We start from the raw sequence: 21,418 nt of genomic DNA on the forward strand, positions 1-21,418 counted from the left end.
AGGTGGCAGTGCAACAAGCAGCTCAAGCCCACGTTAGCCAATCAGAATCCCAAAAATAGCAACAGCAACAAATCACTTCCTCTTTCTCTTTTAAACTTAATTTGCAATTGCAAACAGACGAAAAGAGTTTGCACCAACATAAATGCGACTGGTACTCTGAATGCATCCATGATCACCATAGCTAAATGAAAATGTTGGCTAAACATAGGTTGCACTTTTGGCGCAGGTGCAAGTTCTGGCGCATAGGCCTACTGTGACGTTGGCTGCCTAAACCTCCATTTTTTTGTCAGTTTACATGCAACCGTGCAACCAAAGTTTTCCAAAATCTCCACTCTGGCCGGAGTTTTTAGAAAGAATCATTTTCAGAGCCGAATTCTCAGTGTAAACACAGGAAAATGTGTCAGTTTTTCAAAATAACAATGTACGTGTAAACGGGGCCTCAGACTTCAAGACAGATAGAGATAGATAGAGATGGAGATAGATACTTTATTCATCCTAAGGGACATTTTTATAATTTAAACATTTTTAGCTAGCAGCTCGCTGAGTTTGTGTAATTTCCTAAAGTGAAAAGATATTTTTTTCAGGTCTCAGCAGATATCCTTTGGTTGAAAATAAATCTTTTCTATTCTTTCCTCTTAATTTCACGTGTTGCGACTCTTGCTGGTAACTTTGTTAACTTATCCAGCAAAAATTCACGACTGTAACAAAACAGTCCTCCGAACTGCAACTCTCGCTTGCCCTCAAACTAGTCCATCTTCAGATTTCCACTTTGGCGCGCTCAGCTGAAAAAAATAGAGTGTTGCGCTACCCAGCCCAAATCCTGGCGTGCCAGCGAGATCTATGTTATTTTGACGTCACATTGTCACGCTACCAGTCGGGAGTGGTGAGTATGTAAGGGTCTTAAAACGGCTGCAAGCGGCTACATCAAGTCGAATCCCCCTACTAACGGAAAGGAAATATTCCATTCTGCTACACAAGCACCACGGCTCTAAATGTAGCTTCAGGTCAAACTACTAATACCTCTATGATTGTGCCAGTATGGGTGTCTACAAAGAACAATCCTGTGGTACCTGACAAGCAGTATACCTTTATTACAGTCTGACTACGCCACCCCCTGATGATGGGCAGAAGGACCCACAAATCTTCCCTTGAGTGTGGCTAATTCTATATTTTCCCCGCAAAGGGACAGTTGACAAAAGGCAGATATGTAAATGTATTTCAAATGTATTAGAATTTAGTACAAAAGGTGTAGAAAAGTTATTAGGACGGATCCTAAAAATATTGCTATAAATAACTGGTGGATTTTCCTCAGTCTAGGAGGGTTGGATCAGCTAATGCAAAACCCATGCTCAGGAGGCCTCTGGTGAGAGAAAAACAGGAGACAGCAACCCAACACCAGACGAAGCATGCAACACAACAAACACTACACGCTTAAGATCTTTAGATACCACTACAAAATGTCACACCGTGTTGTAGTTGTAAGTACACACCAATACAGTGTCTCTATCAGTGTGGTCCCTTGACAAGAAAGGGCAAAGCATCAGTGTGAATCCAGCCTTGTACAGGGATAGCCTACGCAGAAGACAGAAGACATAGTTAGGGAGGAGAACCATCAGCATTAATAGCACAGGAAATATTCCATTCTGCTACACAAGCACCACGGCTCTAAATGTAGCTTCAGGTCAAACTACTAATACCTCTATGATTGTGCCAGTATGGGTGTCTACAAAGAACAATCCTGTGGTACCTGACAAGCAGTATACCTTTATTACAGTCTGACTACGCCACCCCCTGATGATGGGCAGAAGGACCCACAAATCTTCCCTTGAGTGTGGCTAATTCTATATTTTCCCCGCAAAGGGACAGTTGACAAAAGGCAGATATGTAAATGTATTTCAAATGTATTAGAATTTAGTACAAAAGGTGTAGAAAAGTTATTAGGACGGATCCTAAAAATATTGCTATAAATAACTGGTGGATTTTCCTCAGTCTAGGAGGGTTGGATCAGCTAATGCAAAACCCATGCTCAGGAGGCCTCTGGTGAGAGAAAAACAGGAGACAGCAACCCAACACCAGACGAAGCATGCAACACAACAAACACTACACGCTTAAGATCTTTAGATACCACTACAAAATGTCACACCGTGTTGTAGTTGTAAGTACACACCAATACAGTGTCTCTATCAGTGTGGTCCCTTGACAAGAAAGGGCAAAGCATCAGTGTGAATCCAGCCTTGTACAGGGATAGCCTACGCAGAAGACAGAAGACATAGTTAGGGAGGAGAACCATCAGCATTAATAGCACCACTAGTTAAGGAACAATGAACAATCGGGGTTCACTATGGGGGGGGGGGTGGTTGGCACTACCTGTATAGCTACTGTCGTGTTTATCCCAACATCATGTTTTTATATTTAGTCCACTTCATATTGTGCTTGTTAGGCTGAGGCATTTTGTTATCTATCATTTCAATTCCCATGGACAGCGCCAGTTTGACAAACAGTGCGCTGATTTTGGCAGAACCTTCCAGGCCTAAAGTAGGCCCTATTTTATATAATAATAATAATAATAATAATAATAGCCTTCCCATAACGGTTACCCATTTAATTCATTCAAACCATATAGATGATAAAGAGAAAGAAAGGCAAACAAAACAAGCAGGACACCAACGACGATAAAAATGTAAATTAATGATTCATGTCAATTTTCAAACAAAAAACATATACATAAAAACATCATTAACGTAATGATAAACAACATAAAAACTAATTGTGGGAACTGTCTTATTAGGTAAACTAGATAGCAACACTGGCAATGGCAACAATAGCAACACCGGCAACTCAGCCCAAATTCTCACTCAAGACTCGAATTTAAAAGTCCATTCTCCTCTCCCTCATTTGCGCAAACCGGTCAGCCACTTTGTCTTTATTTATGTCAATATCCCTCTCAATTGACAGTAGGGTGAGGCTTAAGAGTCTGGCCTCCGTCATGCATGCCCGGAGAATTTTTTATTAGCTTCAGGCGACTGAAACTGCGTATAGCATTTGCGCTGCTGACAGGGAGTGTTTTGTATATTCGGTACAAAATGCCAATGTTCGGGAATGCCCTCCATGTTGTTGCAGAATGTCCAATATGTGGAAGTAGAACTCCACCCTGAATCGCACTTTGGGGTCGTCTATCAATTTATCCTCTGCCATTTCGTCATGGAAGCGCTTTAGTTTCCGAGCTCTCCCCCCAGCAAAATCAGTGGCAGATCCGCATCTCTTTGCCATATCTTGCCCTGTTTTGACCAAGTCCTCGAAAGACTGATCGGTGCGCATTTCCCTCAGCTGCGCTACACAGGAGTCAATCAATTGGACAGCGGTGCATATATATTTAGGGACTCTTTTTGAAGATAGTTTGACAGCACATACGTCTTCTGCAGTATGGAGTTCCAAAAACAAAGCATTAATATGAATTTGAACGAGTCAAATTTCTGAAGACCGTCCGCTTCAGACGCTGCTTTTGGAGACGTGAGGTTTTGTACTCGTACCCGATCCAAGGCTGCAATAATAGCAGGTACTTAGAACCACTGCTTCAGTGGCCTGCTTCCTGGATGCCCACCTGGTGTCTGACAGACTTTTTAGGGTCAGTACAGTTCCCTCCAGTTGCATGTTGGCCTGTTCCTCCTCTAGAATCTTAAATTGCGGGAGGCTGGAGGTAAGAAAGCAGTACAGCGTTTCAAGTGTGCCAAAAAAAAAGTTTTGCGCTGCACCACGAGCATGCTGCATCTAGAAGGATGAGATTTAAGTTGTGCGCACAGCAGTGAACGTAGAAAGCTTTCTGAGAGCACTGCTGTTTCACTCTTGTCTGCAAGCCAGATAAGTGGTCAGACATGTTTCTTGCCCCATCATATGCCTGGCCACGGATCAGTGCTACATCCAGACCTAATGCGTTAAGAGCATTGACAAGCACATTGTAAAATGTCTCTGCGTTATTGCTCGGGAGCTTTTCGAATTGGATAAAACGTTCGATGCTGTGGCCATTTTCTGTAACATATCTGAGGGACAGTGAGAATTGGTCTACTCTAGTAATGTCAAACGTGGAATCGACAATGACAGAATAGAATTTAGCTGCTTTTACTTCTGCTGTAATGCAACTCAGTGTCTCGCTGGCGAGGGCAGAGATTATTTTGTTCTGTGACTGATGGCTCATATAGGCAGTGTTGGGAAGTAACTGAATACATGTATTCGGGATTACGTATTCAGAATACAAATTATGAGTAACTGTATTTAGTTACAGTTACATGTTCAATGAGTGGTATTCAGAATACAGTTACTTTGGCCATTTTAAGGGGTTACTTTTAGAATCCTTCTCATATGAATTTCTGGGATTTTTGAACTGAAATTCTAATATTTCTGTGAGATGATCTTGTGCATTAACAAAATGTATAATGTTTCAGTTTATCCTATAAAGTTAAGTTGTGGGTTTTTTGCTGACATCGCCTGTGGTTCTTACAAACTGAAATAGCAGCTTGATTTCCCACTTGATAAAATGTAAAACAGCGCTTATGTAATCCAAGTATTTAGAATACGGTACTTAGATGGAGTAATGTAACGGAATACGTTACAAATTACATTTTAGGGCATGTATTCTGTATTCTGTAACTGATTACATTTTAAAAGTATTCTTCCCAACACTGCATATAGGTCACACGCCCTGTCGGGTTTCTTATATGTTCTTCAAGGAGAGAATCGTATTGGGCCAGTAGCTTTAACAACTCCAAGAAGTACAAGAACAACTTCCAACTCGTTGGAAGAAGATGCACCCAACCCTGCATATTCCCGGTGCCCACGAAATGCCAAACCCTGTCTTGCCGAAAACAGCATGGTGTCTATCAGTCTATGTAAAATCCTCCTGTTTCTTTGAATCCTCTCTCTTTCAGCTCTCATGAGCTCGTTGACCACAGTGCTGTCCTGGCCTAAGCGGAACCTCGTCATAAAAAACATCGGACTTTTCGTGCAGTTACATTTTCTCTATCCCCTTTTTAAACTTAGAGACTCCGAGTTAAGGGTCTGCCCATTGGCGTCCTGCGCTCTCTCCGTATTTTCCGAACATCCAGCAACAAAAGCAAAAGAAGTGATTCGATTTTGGGGAATAAATTAACCACTGTCGCTCAACCGTGCATGACTGGCCTATGCTGCGCTTATAGCCTACCACTGGGGACTGAAGCGCATCTTGTGCTCGTCGTACGGGAACGCGCTGTAGTTGTCTTTTAGCCCTGGCTGGCACGGACCATACTCTATCAACGCTCTGATCATCTCATTTGTGAGGGGTTTCTCTTTAAACAAGAAGGGATCTGTAGGGTACTGCTTTTGAGTGTCAAGCCTGAATAAACTAGCGGTTGGCTTTCCAGCTGTTGGCTCATCATAGACCGAGGGTTCCGGACATTAAGCAGATAGCGCTACGGGGGAGTCGAAGGAGGGAGGGGGTGCCTGGACGATCAGTTCACAGTCTGGTATGCCATCATTATCGTCATCATCCTCAATGTCATCATTACTTCCCTCCCTGTCTTCATTTATCTCACTGCTACCATCATCATCAGCAGCAACAGCATCGTTGCTTACCTGCATTGAAATAGCTGAACATTCCTTGCTAACACTTCTGTTGCTCGGTCATGGTGAGAACTAGCAGCTGCAGAAATGACAGAGGGCTGACTATTGAAAAAGTTTGCCAGCGGAACACATGAAGCCACCAAGTTCTTTCTCTTCTCTTGCTTTGCTTAGACGCAAACACACTAACTTTTCTATTTTTTTTTTTTTTAATTTCCCACTGCTAACCTGACGTACAGTACGTAGAGGTACAGTAGTGGGGGGAGGGGTGTTGGTGTGTAATGGACTGGGGGTCCCATGTTGAAATTAGTTGCCAAGTCCGCTTGAAGTTATGTTGGACTTTTTTGCAACGTGGATTCATTGCATTACATTACATTTAGCAGACACTTCTTGACCTTCTAGCCCAGCTCCTTAACCACTACACTACCACCGCCCCAAAGGTGAGACAGTGCTGACACAAGCACATGATAATGACAAATAGATACACATTTACATAAATTCACATTTACATAAATCAACCATTAAAGGTACCATGTGTAATGTCCGCCAAAAAATCAATTCATACTCCACATTCCATAAAAGATGGGGGCAGTATACCTCCAGAAAGTGAGTTGGTCTACCCTAGAGTAACAACCGAGACACGTATATTGCAGTTTGGCTGGCGGTTATGTTGCCCGCATACCGCCTTCCATGGCCGAAACTGGTATTATGACACCTGTCGGGCTGTGGCTAGTAATTTAGCATGCTAATTCAGGTTGATATCTCTGCAGCACTATACCTTGTTTTTTTTAATGACATCATCACCCTTATTTCTTCTCATTATTTTGTTGCGTGTAGCTCATTTTTTGGGATATTTTTACCTCAATTCTTACACATGGCACCTTTAATCATACGTCAATACATGAATTGGGTTCACAGACTAAACGCTTAAGGGATATGCCTAAAACAATAGCTGGCTTGAAGGAATGCTAGACTTTCTTTTATTTATTTTTTTCAAGATTTGGCAACACACTTGAGGAGGCAGTAGGCTAACTCCGCAGAAACTAACAGTGTTTGTGACAGAGGCAGGCTATGTCCTGTTGACCTAGCCTATCTTGTTTATTGACGTTATGTTTCGTGTGTTGACATGTCCCCGTGTGCCTTGGCTACAGGTGGTTGCAATATTACAGAAAATTAAGCGACCTACTTGCTGTGTCGCTTGATTTTCTGTAGGCTAGTAAATGCAGCCTGTAGCCGAGGCTACTTCAGCAAACCCAGACCGGCAGTGACAGTGGCTTTTATAACGCAACAGTGTAGCAAGAGGGAGAGTGCCTGCGGGCCATTTAAATTTGCAACATATAGACGAGCTCCCATTGTGAGTGCACTCTACAGTCTTTCATTTTTAAAATTATTTTCCACAGCAGTCAGTACAAATAGCCTAAGCATCGTACAACAATTCAGCAAGACAGATTTGGCCAAAGGTGGGCCCCCTTTGCGGTCAAGGGCCCGGAGCGACCGCCCCCCCTGCCCCCCCCCCCCCCCCCCCGCTCCCTCTGCTTATGCATGAAAAGAAAAGGTGAACGTTATGTTGCTACGGACAGAGAAAGTTGTTAAAAACATGCTCCAATGCAGGTATAAAACAGTCAATGAAAATGTGCATATTAAGGCATTTACCAGTGCAGCCCAGCAGCTCAAGTCACAATGAGGTGATCACATCAATGTTAAAACTCCATGCAGAAGCCTGTGTCCTCCGTGAAGAGTAGATGCACGCTTCTAGAAATTACCCTGATAAATGAAATAAATAAGTATTAAAATTAAAATGGCAGTGATTAATCATGCTCTACCATGGCCAAGCGTACCTGCATTAAAAGGGAGCCCACCTCTAGCACCAACACAAAGAGAGCAGCCAGCAAACACTTAACACTTCCTGATTAGTCATGTGACCTTTCGAGACATCATGTGATTCCGGGTGTTGTGTGAATGTGATGCAGCTATGTTGTCAGAGACATTCTAATGAGGAGACACAGCACTCAAAAAATCCTCCATAGAAATGCATGGGGTTAGTTTGTAACGCCAATATGGCCGTTGTCTACACATATCCCACCCTTTCCTCGGCAAAACGTCGACATGTGAATACATTGAGCCAATCATGTGGTGTGATGTGAATACATTGAGCCAATCATATGGTGTGTTGTGAAGACATCGTGCCAATCATGTGTTGTGAACTCGCTGCTGGAGCAAGGTTGGTGTCGTGAAGCCTTGTGCACGTACATTTCTGCCGAATAGGATGCCCGATGAGTGCCCAAAAAGCGTTGCAATATGGCTGCCAAGTGGAGGGACTTGCCTAAAAGGACTTTGGTTGTGTGCCTGCCTGTGAAGATTCCCACAATCCAAACAAGGAAAAATTAGTCTATGTGCTACTTGACACTCAAAGTGACACATTGATCAAGCAGTGAGTGATGCTCAACAAGCTGATTCCTATCCTATTAATTAAAGCTGACCATCATATTAGACAAAGGCACAGTTTTGCAGAGTAGTATTACTAAATTATTTCGTCTGGATTCCAACTACCATCTCAACACCATCCACAAATCACATAGTTATTTCCTTAGCGACGGCCTTAAAGTGGCTCCAACACTTGTAGGGATATGGGTGCGATTTACTGGTATGCAGGTGGGAAGTCAATGTGATTAGCTGAACTGTACCTTCTCACTTAAAGGCTGTAAGTGATTATTATAATTATGATAATTATGTTTTTGACTGCTCTTACTCAAGTTCTGTGTAATAAACATAAAGTGAACTTCGTGCAACATCAGTCTTCGAGCCATCTTTTAGTAGAGGTACTGTAGCTACAAGTGGATCCAATTAAAGTGCTGAAGATGGAGACATTATTTTGATTTGAGACCGTTAAGATGGCTGACTACCACCTGAAATTGAGTGTTGAAAGACTTGCTTTATCCTCCAACTGGAATTACTGTGCATTGAAGTAGGAACACATGTTTTTTTGCATTTTTTGAATAACGCTAGATGTGAATGTCTGATTCAGATCTCACACAAACCCAGGCCAGCCTTTGGTTACTGGCTCCTTACACAACCACACACAGACACACACACACACACACACACACACAGTTGTCCCCTCTGTGGGTTGGGTTTAGGGCTGCATGGCAGTTGTCTGCTGTTCCCAAACACTCTGCCTGCTTTCCCACCATATAGTCTCCACACTAGAGGTCCGAGTCTCCTGAGCCTCATGTTTCATGTTTCCCAGTATGTCCCAAGAGACTGGTTCTCATACTGAAACACTGATGGCCTCTCCTGAAGGTAATGGCCACAGACAACACGTCTGGGCCAGAGGGTAACAGCCCTATTCAAGGGCATCAGTAAAGCATGCTGTATGCGTCTACACACATATGGAATCAGCTGGAATGTAAACTTCTGTCTGGAGTTCCAGAGTTGGTGGAAATCGCAACCACATGTTAAGTGAATTAGGCTGCTAATTTCATGTAATTTGCATGTCAACTATTTTCAGCGATGCGTTTCAAGAAGTACGGTAATAATGTATGTCAGAGCCTATATGTAACACATACAAACCTTGGAAACAAATCAAGCTAAGTCAGTGGGAAAGTCAGACAGTAACTAACAATGGAAAACTAACAAGCCTATGAAAAGTAATTAAGGGTTTTCTTAAGAATGATTGCTCTGTACACATTAAACTAGGCTGAGAAAACACTTCTCATGTTTTCAGAGTGTACAGTATGTGTGTGTGTGTGTGTGGCTGGGGGCATGTTTAGTTTTCCTACGCTGCCATCTCTTTTTGTGTTTCTTTTTCAAATACACTGTTTTTGTCTGCCTTTGTCCTCCAGGGACAGGGTGATCGAATTGTGTGTGCGTGTGTGCAGGGGCGCCGTTTTGGGGGGGGGGGGGGGGGGGGGGGGTGTCGAATCTAAGGTCCCAGCGCTGACAGGGGCCCCCCCTCGAAAATACTATATATTATGGGGGGTGGGGGCAGAATTTTTGTCTGTCATTCTGTCATAGGGCCCAGATTTTCTAGCAGCGCCCCTGAGTGTGTGTGTGTGTGCATGTGTAAAATAGACCAGACACTGAAGGTAACCCTTGTTACTCTGGGCTGTTTGGGAGTTCAATTCGCAGGCTGCAGCTGACAGAACCTGCCCCCTTTTAAGCATCCAGCTACCATTGTCGTTTCACAAGATTCATTATGTCGATAAAAAGTTGTGAAAGGACACAAATAATCCCCATTCCTAGTCTTTCTTCTTCACTCTTCTCTCTCTCTTCTTATCAAAGCATCTATCTGAATCTAGCCTCTCTCTGAACTCTGCATTCCAGGAAAACCATTAAAACAAATGATGTCCTCTCGCTTGAGAGCCTCCTGTACAGCGGAGTGCTTATCAGAAGCAAACAAAACAAATAAAAATCCACACAGAATTTGTCCAGAAATGTCCCTGTTTGGTCTGCTAGTCCCGCTGATACTACTTATGTAACCAATAGTAATAAACACAGTCATGGGCATGTTCTTTAATGCAACACTGTAATCGCTTATGAAATAGCTTTCATGTTGTTTCACTTCCAGTGAAGAAACTGGCGCCTTTGTAAATGGCAACCGACAGCTAGCAGCTAGGTAACAATCATGTGTGTGGACACACCAGAGACGAGAGAGCAGACAGACATAGATCGCGGAAAGGGCCCCCCTGTTTTTCCTTTAAAAAAAAAGGCCTCATAAAGTAGCTTTTTAAGGATAGCGATTTCTGGCAGAGGTAGCCTATCTATTCCATGACTATGGGGCGCCAAAAGTAACATGCCTTATTTCGTGGACAGAATGACTTTCGTGTGACGAAATACATATATTTATTACGAAACCATGTTACATCGTAACGCCTTTTGTCCACGGAATGCACAAATTGGTTTGCATTGTGTCCACGAAACACTGAAGAGAGCACATCATTTCGTGGACGAAATTGACTGGTGGCCTTTTCCTTTCGTGGACATAATGCTGAATGCAGTATTCACTGTCGTAGATTAAATGTTTGGTCAAAAGTAATTCTGTCTACGTAAATACGGAATGCACCTACACGCATCATTCTGTGCATCCTATTTCAATTTCGTCCACAGAATTATTGTGTTGTGTTACAGAAGGCATTCCGTCCACGCAATAGTAACTTAACAACTTACGAAATGCATTCAGTGACATATGCTTTCATTCTGTGGACGAAATGCATAATAGAATCACGTACAATACATTTCGTGAGTCAGCAGTTTACGGAATTAATTATGTGTCAGGATAATTTCATTACGTGGACGAAATGCATAAAAGAATCACAAAATCAGTTTTGTGATCTGCTACAATACATTTTGTGAGTCAGCAGTTTACGAAATGAATTATGTGTCAGGATATTTTCATTACGTGGACGAAATGCATAAAAGAATCACGAAATCAGTTTTGTAACCTGCTACAATACATTTCGTGAGTCAGCAGTTTACGAAATGAATTATGTGTCAGGATCATTTCATTACGTGGACGAAATGCATAACAGAATCACAAAATCAGCTTTGTGACCTGCTACAATTCATTTCGTAAGTCAGCAGTTTACGGAATGAATTATGTGTCACGATAATTTTATTACGTGGACAAAATGCATAAGAGAATCACGAAATCAATTTTGTAACCTGCTAAAATACATTTCGTGAGTCAGCAGTTTGCGGAATGAATTAGCCAGTGGGTCCCATTTAGAAGTGGCACTCGCGCCTCCCGTTATTCACAGAGCTGCGTGAAATGTATTGCAACTTTTCGCCACGAGGTGGCAGCTTAAGTCCGTGGTAAACGGGACAGCTGGCTGCATTCAGAGGCTTTGCAACGGCCGTGTGATTGGCAATCCGCGAACCGGTGCCAGGCCGTGCTGGACCTAGCCTAGGTCCACGAAAAGCAACTGCATAGGCTTTCTCTGAATTATCTATGGTCTATGATCTTCAAACTATGAGCCTCTTCCACGAGTAGCCTAGATTGCTGGTCCACTGGACCACGAATTTAGGCTAGATTAGGTCTATGCCCGGTGCTTCTGTCTGTTAATTTTGCGGCACAACTGCTGGAACCGTGGACCGAAAGAAAAAGAAACTAAATGTTTCCCTGATCAATGCATAGGCCTACTTCTTAATTCATCAAATATAGAGGCATAATATTAGCCGAGGTGGTAGTGGTAGGCTGTGAGTGCTCATTCCAAGTCTATGCGTGTCTGTGCAAGTGAAACTGACAAACTCATGGGCTAAGCAACGATATTTAAAACAATGAATGAAGTGGATTCCTGTCATGTTAATGAAAACAGTATAGCGATTGGATAGCCTAATAAATCGCGACTTGTTGTAGGCCTAACAGTAGGCCTAGTTTATACAGTATCGTCTCGCTGGAGTGCGCGCATAATAGGCCTAATCGCTATGCCTACTTGCCCGTCCAAATAAAGGTAATGAAATTATCGTGACACATAATTCATTTCGTAAACTGTTGACTCACGAATAGTGTTAATTTCGTCAGACGAGACGAGAGGAAATATGTTCGTCAACAACCTTTTTTTTCATGACTAAGACGAGACGATGACGAGACGGCAGTAATGTCCTGAAACACTGACTAAGACTATCTTAAGAGGCATTATTGTTGACGAAAAAAGACGAGACTAAAATGTTTTGCATGCAATAAAAAAAGATAAAATCTCTCTTCATTTTCGTCTACAAAATGAGAAGACAGAATATCTAGCTGTTACGTTTTCAAAATATTCCGAATGAGTTCATACGCAACAGCTTTCCTGTAGGCTAGTCTACGTGCTGTTGCTGCAACCCTGTGGCTGCAACACGAAACTACATGGAACAAGAACACTGGAGATTTCTGCCAGAGTTAGCAAGCTAACTACCTAAGCTTTATGCCACAATGTTACATACCCAGAAGTTGAAGCTTCTCTCATACAAATTAACATCCCCCAGAATGTCCATACGAAAATGTTCATCATGTAATGTCAACTATTTAACTAGTTAGACTGATGATGCAAAGTTTGCTAGCAAGTAAGCTAATATGGAAAGTTCGCTAGCAAGTTAGCTATGGCTAAGATGGAGAGTCTGTTTGGGGAATGTGTTGTGTTTGGGCGCATATATCGCCATCTAGCGAGACGGAGTAAAACATTAATACGTTGGCCTATGACAGTGTTTCTCAAACTTTTTCAGTTTCAGGACCACTTAACTAACCCTAGCTAAAAAAAAATAAAAGATTAGACCTACTTCAACAGTAGCCTATAATTAGTCTACACAATAGGCCTACTCACTGAACCACCTTGCTTATTGTCTTTGCACTTTGCTTATTGTGTGGATTCATACTGTATGATTTAAACTGGCATATCTTACATAGACAGTGTTGCAGAACTGTTTTTACATACAAGTTAGTTCAATATTGCAAACAACTCATCTATATTATATTTTACCATGTCTGCTCGCGGACTACTTGGGATAGCTTGCGGACCACCAGTGATCCCCGGACCACACTTTGAGAAACACTGGTCTACGAATATGACAGTGGTCCAGTCAAATCTTTTACTGTATATGGTCAAATCCCAGCCGAGCTATAACTGTAGCTCGACTTACCTGTGCATGTACACATACTGACTGACAAAAAATCAGAATGAGTAATTATAACAGACGAGTAGCCCTGTGGACACACAATATTGTTGGAAAATTGAGATGTGGGAAACACTATTTGACTCAAATGGTAATCAGAAATAATTTGTTATAAAAAAAAAGACTAAAATGTGTTGACTAAAACTGACTAAGACTAAGATACCTTTAGTTTTCTTTTGACTAAAACTAGACTAAAATGACGAGACTTTTAGTCGACTAAAACTTGACTAACAAAAATGATATTTGAATGACTAAATATGACAAAGACTAAAAAGGACATTTCGTCACAAGACTAAGACTAAATTAAAAATAGGTGACAAAATTAACACTACTCACGAAATGTATTGTACGTGATTCTATTATGCATTTCGTCCACAGAATGAAAGCATATGTCACTGAATGCATTTCGTAAGTTGTTAAGTTACTATTGCGTGGACGGAATGCCTTCTGTAACACAACACAATACTTCTGTGGACGAAATTGAAATAGGATGCACAGAATGATGCGTGTAGGTGCATTCCGTATTTACGTAGACAGAATTACTTTTGACCAAACATTTCGTCTACGACAGTGAATACTGCATTCAGCATTATGTCCATGAAAGGAAAAGGCCACCAGTCAATTTCGTCAACGAAATAATGTGCTCTCTTCAGTGTTTCGTGGACACAATGCAAACCAATTTGTGCATTCCGTGGACAAAAGGCGTTACGATGTAACATGGTTTCGTAATGAATATATGTATTTCGTCACACGAAAGTGATTCTGTCCACGAAATAAGGCATGTTACATTTGGCGCCCCATACATGACCAGGGTCACACAGGTGTCTGGCAACAGTCAACCATGCTGTGTACATAAGCATGCACTTACAAATGCCGGGGATGTTTAAGTCTGATCTCAACAGTTGTGCTTCGAATCCACATTTGGTCATTGCTATATGCATCAAGCTACACATTCTTTGAGTGGAAATATCTGTGAACAAGTGATATGACAAACAGATTGTGTCCTTGAGTTTTCGAACAATCAAAATGTGTGGTGGGGGGTGAGTATGTTTGAGACACTGTTTATAGCATTGTATAGCATTGTTATCATTGCTCTGGAATGTTTCAGTTTACCGTTCAGCGCTAAAAGATTCTCTCCTTTAACAAGCTGTCCAATTAAACTTTTGCATGTTTCTTTCTCACGGCAGGGCTATCATTTGCCAGAGGGGACCCACATGTTATGATTTAACACCTCCGTCATAACTCCTGTATCGCGCCTGTTTGTCTTCAGGACCCGAGACATCTCACGATACCTCTGGTCTTTTACCTCAAAGCATTATGCGGTGAGGCTAGCCTGTGCAACGTCTTCCTGGATCAGTATGGAATTCCATCCATCCGCTATATTCTAATTCTATGGTCTCCCCCCCATGATTGCTTTTAAAATCTGACTACCCTCATGTTGTTGACAGTTGAAGATTCTGAGCAGTTTGATTGCTTGACTTCCAGTATCGTGGTGTGACACATACTGATAGGGGTTGCGGTAGGCTATGTGGTGTATCAGACAGACTATGTTTGTGTGTGTGTGCGTGTGTGTGCGTGTGCATATGAACTACGTTACCTCATAGTGTGAGATACACCAAGGTTATGAATGTGAACAATGATAAACATATGTCCTTAAGACAACGCAGGTTCAGACAGAGGAGATACTCAGATTGAACAACTTACACTGTCAGAAACATGCACGCAACACACACTAAATTGGTGCTGCGTTCCAACAGTAATCCCAGTGTGACATTGCTTTCCCTTCTTCCCTTAAAGACTAATTCCCACCGCACCCCCACACACACACATACACTGATTTATTAATCCCCCCCCCCCCCCACACACAGATACAGTGGACAGTGGAGTTATTCACGAGCCTTGGGGACCCCATCCAGCACTGTAGTGGTATGAGTCTGATAAATCACCACAGAGCTGTGTCCTGTACAATGGACCCGTTTCCACCCCTCACACTGGGGCAGGAGCCAGAGGAGGGGTTGTCTAATAGTAGGTAACTTATCCATGCCAATACATATTTTATATTATAAAGGGATTTATTATGTTTATGTGAATACAATTAGGGGTATAATGTTACATAATACTTTTAGCTGTGAATATGTCTGTAATGATAGGGGATTCTTTCATGATTTAGGGAACTATGACTGGCAAAGGCAGGAAATTCAATGAAGTTGGTAAAAAATTACAACTAATAGGGTTTGTACCACATTTTAAATGTGATTACTGCAGCTAACATACAAGAATGTGGCTTTAATTATCTAGTGAAGAGTAGCCTGTAATGTAATAGAGAGCCATGAGATACTCTGGGCGTGATCAAATGCTCCTTTAGTAGACAGCTCTTGACCCCATGGCCTGTGCTACTCTGTGGGTCGCAGGGCAGGGGGATTCTTTGGAATGCAGTGTGCTCTCCTTGATTAATGCTCCTGAGCACTTGCCCAGCTCTATGGGGTAAATGGGGCCTGTTTTCCCATGCTCTGCCAGGGGCTGAGGCAGACATAGGGAACAGTGCAGGGAACTGGTGGTCAGTAATATATCACAGGCGGAGCAGATGCTATAAAGCATGAGAAAAGAAAGATTAGGGTGTGTGTGTGTTTGGGGGTGGGGCTGTGGTAGGGGTCAGTGGGTGGGTAGCTGACAGTGTTGGGCAAGTTACTTCAAAATCAAAATGTATTATGCATTACTTATTACTGTCATTTCAAAGTAATTTGTTACATTATAATATTACTGTCTCTGAATTGTAAGGCATTACACTACTATTGCATTACTTTTAAGTTACTTTCACCAAAATATCTGGAAATATGGATTTGCCATTCTAAATGCAGTTTATTACGCTCAATCAGAATTTTGTTAAAAACCGACAAAAAGTCAAAGTCTGGTAAATTGTGATATAAATATTGTAACTCTAAGGCCTACTGCTCATTAAAATCAATAGCCTACTATATTGTAAATCAAAGCTTAAAGAAACTGTATGTAAGATTGTGGCCAAAACTGGTACTGCAATCACTTTCAAACTACTGTAGAGCGATGTATCCCCTTTCCCTCCCCTCTGACTGGCAGAGCTGGCAACATGGATGCCGAAACACTACTGACTTTGTGATTAGTAGATAGGTGGAGGGTGGCGCATCAGGCCAAAACACAACATGACAACATCAGTTGAGGGCTGCAACTCCACTTTTTAAATGACAATATCCTGGCCAGACTACTGTTGTCAGTGATATAAGTATTTGAAATAACATGATTTCTTCATGTCTAGTGACATATCAGGGCCATTTATGATTAATTGAAATACATTTCTTACATACGGTTCCTTTAATAAAGACATGTCAAGATGGTGGCCTACTGACCATTTTGGTGCCCTAAGTGAGTGGTTTTGAGTGAGTGACATTTAAATGATAACTCAAACACCTAAAGTAAAATAAAAGGCCTATTATTTACAGACCATTACTGTGTGTTTTTGAACATTTATGCTGTTTTCTTATAAATGGTGCACTGTCACTTTAAGAGCATTGAGCTTTACGTTCTCATAATGCCTTTTTTGAGTTACATTGATAGCACAATATTAACAATAATATGCACAATGTTAAGTTTTTTTAAGCAGCCTTCATTGCTTTGGAAAGTATGCAATAACATGTTGCTTCACATTTCGTTTTGCAAATAAAAGTGAATTATGAGCCTGGTATCCACCTAGCTATCTGAATGGATTATTTTTTTGTCAACTCGGTATATCATGTGCTTCATGTAAATGCTTGGAAAACGAATTAAGACCCACCAATTCCATTCTAGCACTACGTGGTGGAGATTGAGAGAACGCAAAAAGTATCAAACTTGCATGTACCATAGTGAGATCTTTCGGTTTCGCACAAAGTGCACTAACTATTATGTTCTTCATATCCTTGTCTGCTGCAGCCACAGTCATCTTCAACCAGTATCAGGAGATAACGTTCTACTATTTTGCGCAGATTTTTTTCTCCTCTGTTGTTCTCGCGGTGGTGTAGGCCCTACGAATATGTATCAAAACAAAACACTGCTTAATTTTTGGTTAAAATGCATTGTAACGCGCGTTACTGAAGTTTGTACCGAGTAAAATATTACCCAATTTTTTTGGTAATGCCTTACATTACCGCGTTACCGCAAACAGCAATATATTACAGTAATTACATTACTTTTGTAATGCATTACTCCCAACACTGGTAGCTGAAGTTTGTCTGTGGAAAACCAGTTTCCCAGTTTGCTATTTTTGACTTGGACATCTATCTAACATTAATGTTTAAAAAAGTGACCTAAAGAAAAAGCAAGATTTAACATGCAAAGTAAACTAAAGTAAACCTCATGTGCCCACCTATTCCTATGCCCACCTTGTGCTACATAAAAGTCATGGTATACCTTGTCTTAGTAGTGGTAGTAATTTCCTCCACCCAAGACAGTATTTGACACTCTCCATTGGTCACTAAAGTCTGCTAGCTCAGCAGTGGTAGTTCTGGAACTCCACTATGTGATTCTTGCTGGGAATGCTCATCACTCAAATGTCATTCCCTCTGTCCAGTGCGGTCAGGGTGAGCAGCAACCTCCGTGTCCACTTGAAATGTCTCTGAAATGGGATCCCCACCGACTTGGTGCGGTCCAGCAGCCACCGGACACGTTGCCCACCCCTCAGTGACCTGTCATACACCATCCCGACAACAGCTGCTCCTGCAGTTACAGTACTGTAACAACAGCAGGATCAGAGAGAGAGATGAGCACATGCTGCATCCAAATACAGAGTGAACATCAGTAATTTCTCCTTTCTCTCCCACCCTTTCTACTCTTTCACTCACTCACTCTCTCCCACCCTCTCTACTCTTTCACTCACTCTCTCCCACCCTCTCTACTATTTCTCTCACTCTCTATCCCACCATCTCTACTCTTTCACTCACTGTCTTTCTCTCACCCTCTACTCTTTCACTCACTCTCTCTCTCTCCTCCCCCTCCCTCTCTTTACTGATTTCTTTTTGCCTGTCAGACCTGATTTATTGAGGTGTGTTTTTAGGAATTTGCCTGGTGTCCTGAGCCTAAATCCGGAGCTTTTGGGAATGTTGATCTTACGCAGGAATTGTTTTAGTGTAAATCTAAACCATTCCTTTATCATGGTCTCAGAATACATCAGAGTAGGTGTTTCTTTAGTTGGTTTAAATGCATTCTGATAAAAAAAAATAAAAATAAAAAAGGCTTTTGTGAGGGTCACTGAAGCTGTGGTGCTTGAAGTTTGGGGAATGGACATGGCCTGGTCGAACTGCTGTTTCCAAACCTGACTCCAGCTGGTCTAAAGAAAGGAGATGGCTGACTTCCCTCTGCTCATTGCGTGTATGGAGGTATATAGTGGACCCCTGCTACAATCCATACATAACTCCTGTCAGGGAACATCTGCGCATATTCATCCACCAAGGCCAACGTGGAGTTTGTTTCTAGAATGGGTCGTTGGCTAATGTCTGTGACAACCTTGGTCAGCAAAACAGTGTTTCTATATAATCGCAAACATGGAAACTTTGGTGGTTGGAACGACAGCTTGAGAGCATTAGTTAGAAGGGTCATTTATGGATATTTGCTGTTATTAACATTTTCATTGCATTAGTTGGATAAGTTTGACCCATATACCTACCTGAACATTCTGCAACTGAGTATTTCTCTTTTTTTAATTAGTCTTAAATTTGCATTCATTATTCAGCATAACAAAGAATGCAACTGTGGTTATACAAAATTGCATTCAAAGCATCCACTCTATAACTACACTGTGCTCTACAAAATACACTACATAGAGAAGAGCAAATATACTGTAGTTAGCACTCTCACTCACTGACCTGAGGGTATGGGTTTTCACCTTCAACATGCTGAATAACGTCATTAACAACGTGGTTTGAACGTCTCTTTGAACGTAATTTTTGACTAAACTGCGACTTTCTGGACACAGTTGGAAGTAGGTCATTGTGACAAACTACAGCAAAGACTTAGTCAGGGAGAGTGTAAACACCTGCTCAACAGTTCATGAGGCGCAGGGTCAAACTACTCAAAACCATTACTGTAACTCCTGTATACAGTACATACCCACCTCAACACTCACATCCAGGACCCTCACCAACCCCTGCCCCACACTCAAAAAAGCTTACCCCCAAGCTTCCTGAGGCCCTATAGTGGAGGGCAACAGTTGGGCCCCCTGATAAGGAACGGGGAGGAAAGCCTTCCCACGCCACCAATCAGTCCCTCTGATGTTTGGCAATCAAGAACAATCGGCAGCTATCACTTTGTTTATTTTTGCTTGTGACCACCCATATACAGTACATGTCGTCAAAAATGTGAGCAGGCACAGACAAACATATGTACACACACATGTGAGCATATATGTGCATACACACATGTACATGGACACACGCACTCTCACACACACAAACCATACTGCATGTACTAATATCTCTGAACAAGGAACACTAACTTCAAAGTAGTCAAGGTGACTTCCATCACTGTCAACAAGACCCCGATCAATTTAAACCAGATCAATACCGGCTTACTCAACTATGTTGCGTTTGTCTACAGTGGATTACTGTAACTGACCTCTCTTGACTTTTATAACATCATGTTGCACAATGAAAATAACCATTTTTTCATCCTGAGGACAACCATTTTTTCTCTAAGCTTAATACTCCTTCTCTAACACTAGATCTTTTAAGCTTCAGACCCTTGATGATCGTGATCGTATGTAGGTGGAACACACAGAGTTTGCCTAACAGATCGGTCTCGTTCGCACCTGGACGGACTCACGCGCATCTGTTTGACAGGAGAGTGGGGAGAATTAAGTGCCGAGTTTACTATTGGGAGCAGTGAGCGAGTCTGTGGGTGCGTGATACCGTGCGGAGCACAGGCTCAACTGTTGTTTACGGCCCACATCACACACAAACACACACGTCTGTGCCGTACACGAGATGTGTGCATACACAGAGAAACGTATAACTGGGTGTTCCTCATTTGAGGACTGCTGTCGTGCCAGTTAGTTTGGATCTCACACGATTTATCTCACTCTGGCTGTTCAACTGAGTGAAAATAAAACATCCTGGGTGTTTTTTTTACGCAACCTAATTTCTTCAAGAATGGTGGATGGCTGAAACGACAGATGACTGATTAAGATTTGACAGCAAACTGTATTAGCAACCATACCATTCGAATTAGTCTGAATTCCCTATACACAATGACTCCCTTTTCACCTCTTGAACCACTCACAAGACTTCCAGCGCCACTGTTTATATGTGTTAATGTTGCTATGGCTAGCACAGGAGGTCGGACATTTCCATTTGGGAAGGGAGTGGCAGGTAAAGAAGGCACCGCAGGACTTGAGGAAAAGCTCATTTGGTAATTAGCCCTGTAGCTTTCTTCCTGTTTAGCTCTCACGCCCCTGTCAGGCCATGCTGGTGTAGTAACGGCAACACAGTCCAGCTCTAAGCGACCATGCTGGGGCCCTCAGGAGTCTGGAGCTGAGGTCAGGGCTCTAAGATGCAGCTCATGAGGGCTCTGGGAGGGGTTTTTTTTAGCTAGGGGAAAGCAAAGATAAAAAAAAAATTCTTACAGGCTTCCTTAATTATACAGATAACGTAAACAAAATTGCATCACAGTCCAGTGCAAACATGGAATGTGTGATAAGCTCCCTGCCACACATACACCCCCCCCCACACACACACACACAACACACACAAGGTTTTGCTAAATCTCTTTCTCACTGTAACAATATCTTCTTTTTAATCCAACTGGACTTTGTACCATGAATTGTAGTCAACAGAAAACACACAGACATTCTCACACTTGCCACTATGTTTACTTGCACTTTTGTGCAGACCCGCCCACAGTGCAGAAGAATTCCACTATAATTTTCCTCATCTCTATATTTTTGTATATTTTGATTCGGAATATGATGCCTCTCAGAAGGATCGTCCCCTGCAGCTAGCTGTAATAGCTTTATCTGTTTAAGAGAGAGACACTTAAAATGTCTTAATTGAGCTGGTGCTCCTCCACCCCTTCCTCACAGACAATCAACCTGGAGCGCTAAAACTCTAAATATTGGGCACAGAAAGCCAGCATTTCCCTAAAGAAATCGGAAAAGCCGGACAAAACGAGAGACATGGAAAAA

General features: G+C 42.0%; 1 long non-coding RNA gene across 2 annotated transcripts in view; it reads right to left on the reverse strand.

Moving 5' to 3' along the window:
• Positions 1 to 1,883: 1,883 nt before the first annotated feature.
• The window catches only part of LOC143109908 (uncharacterized), a 27,581-nt gene continuing 8,046 nt past the window's right edge, over positions 1,884 to 21,418 (reverse strand). For both annotated transcript variants that reach the window (XR_012984001.1, XR_012984002.1), the window contains exons 2-3: positions 7,243 to 7,353; positions 1,884 to 2,249 (exon numbers count right to left, since the gene is read on the reverse strand). This is a non-coding gene — a long non-coding RNA (uncharacterized LOC143109908). The remainder of the gene's footprint in view (positions 2,250 to 7,242; positions 7,354 to 21,418) is intronic.

The sequence above is a fragment of the Alosa pseudoharengus genome, unplaced genomic scaffold (genome assembly GCF_046254945.1).
Source record: "Alosa pseudoharengus isolate Yale_2024_CS ecotype anadromous, Long Island Sound unplaced genomic scaffold, YU_APseudo_1.1 YU_APseudo_1.1_scf_7, whole genome shotgun sequence".
NCBI lineage: Eukaryota > Metazoa > Chordata > Actinopteri > Clupeiformes > Clupeidae > Alosa > Alosa pseudoharengus.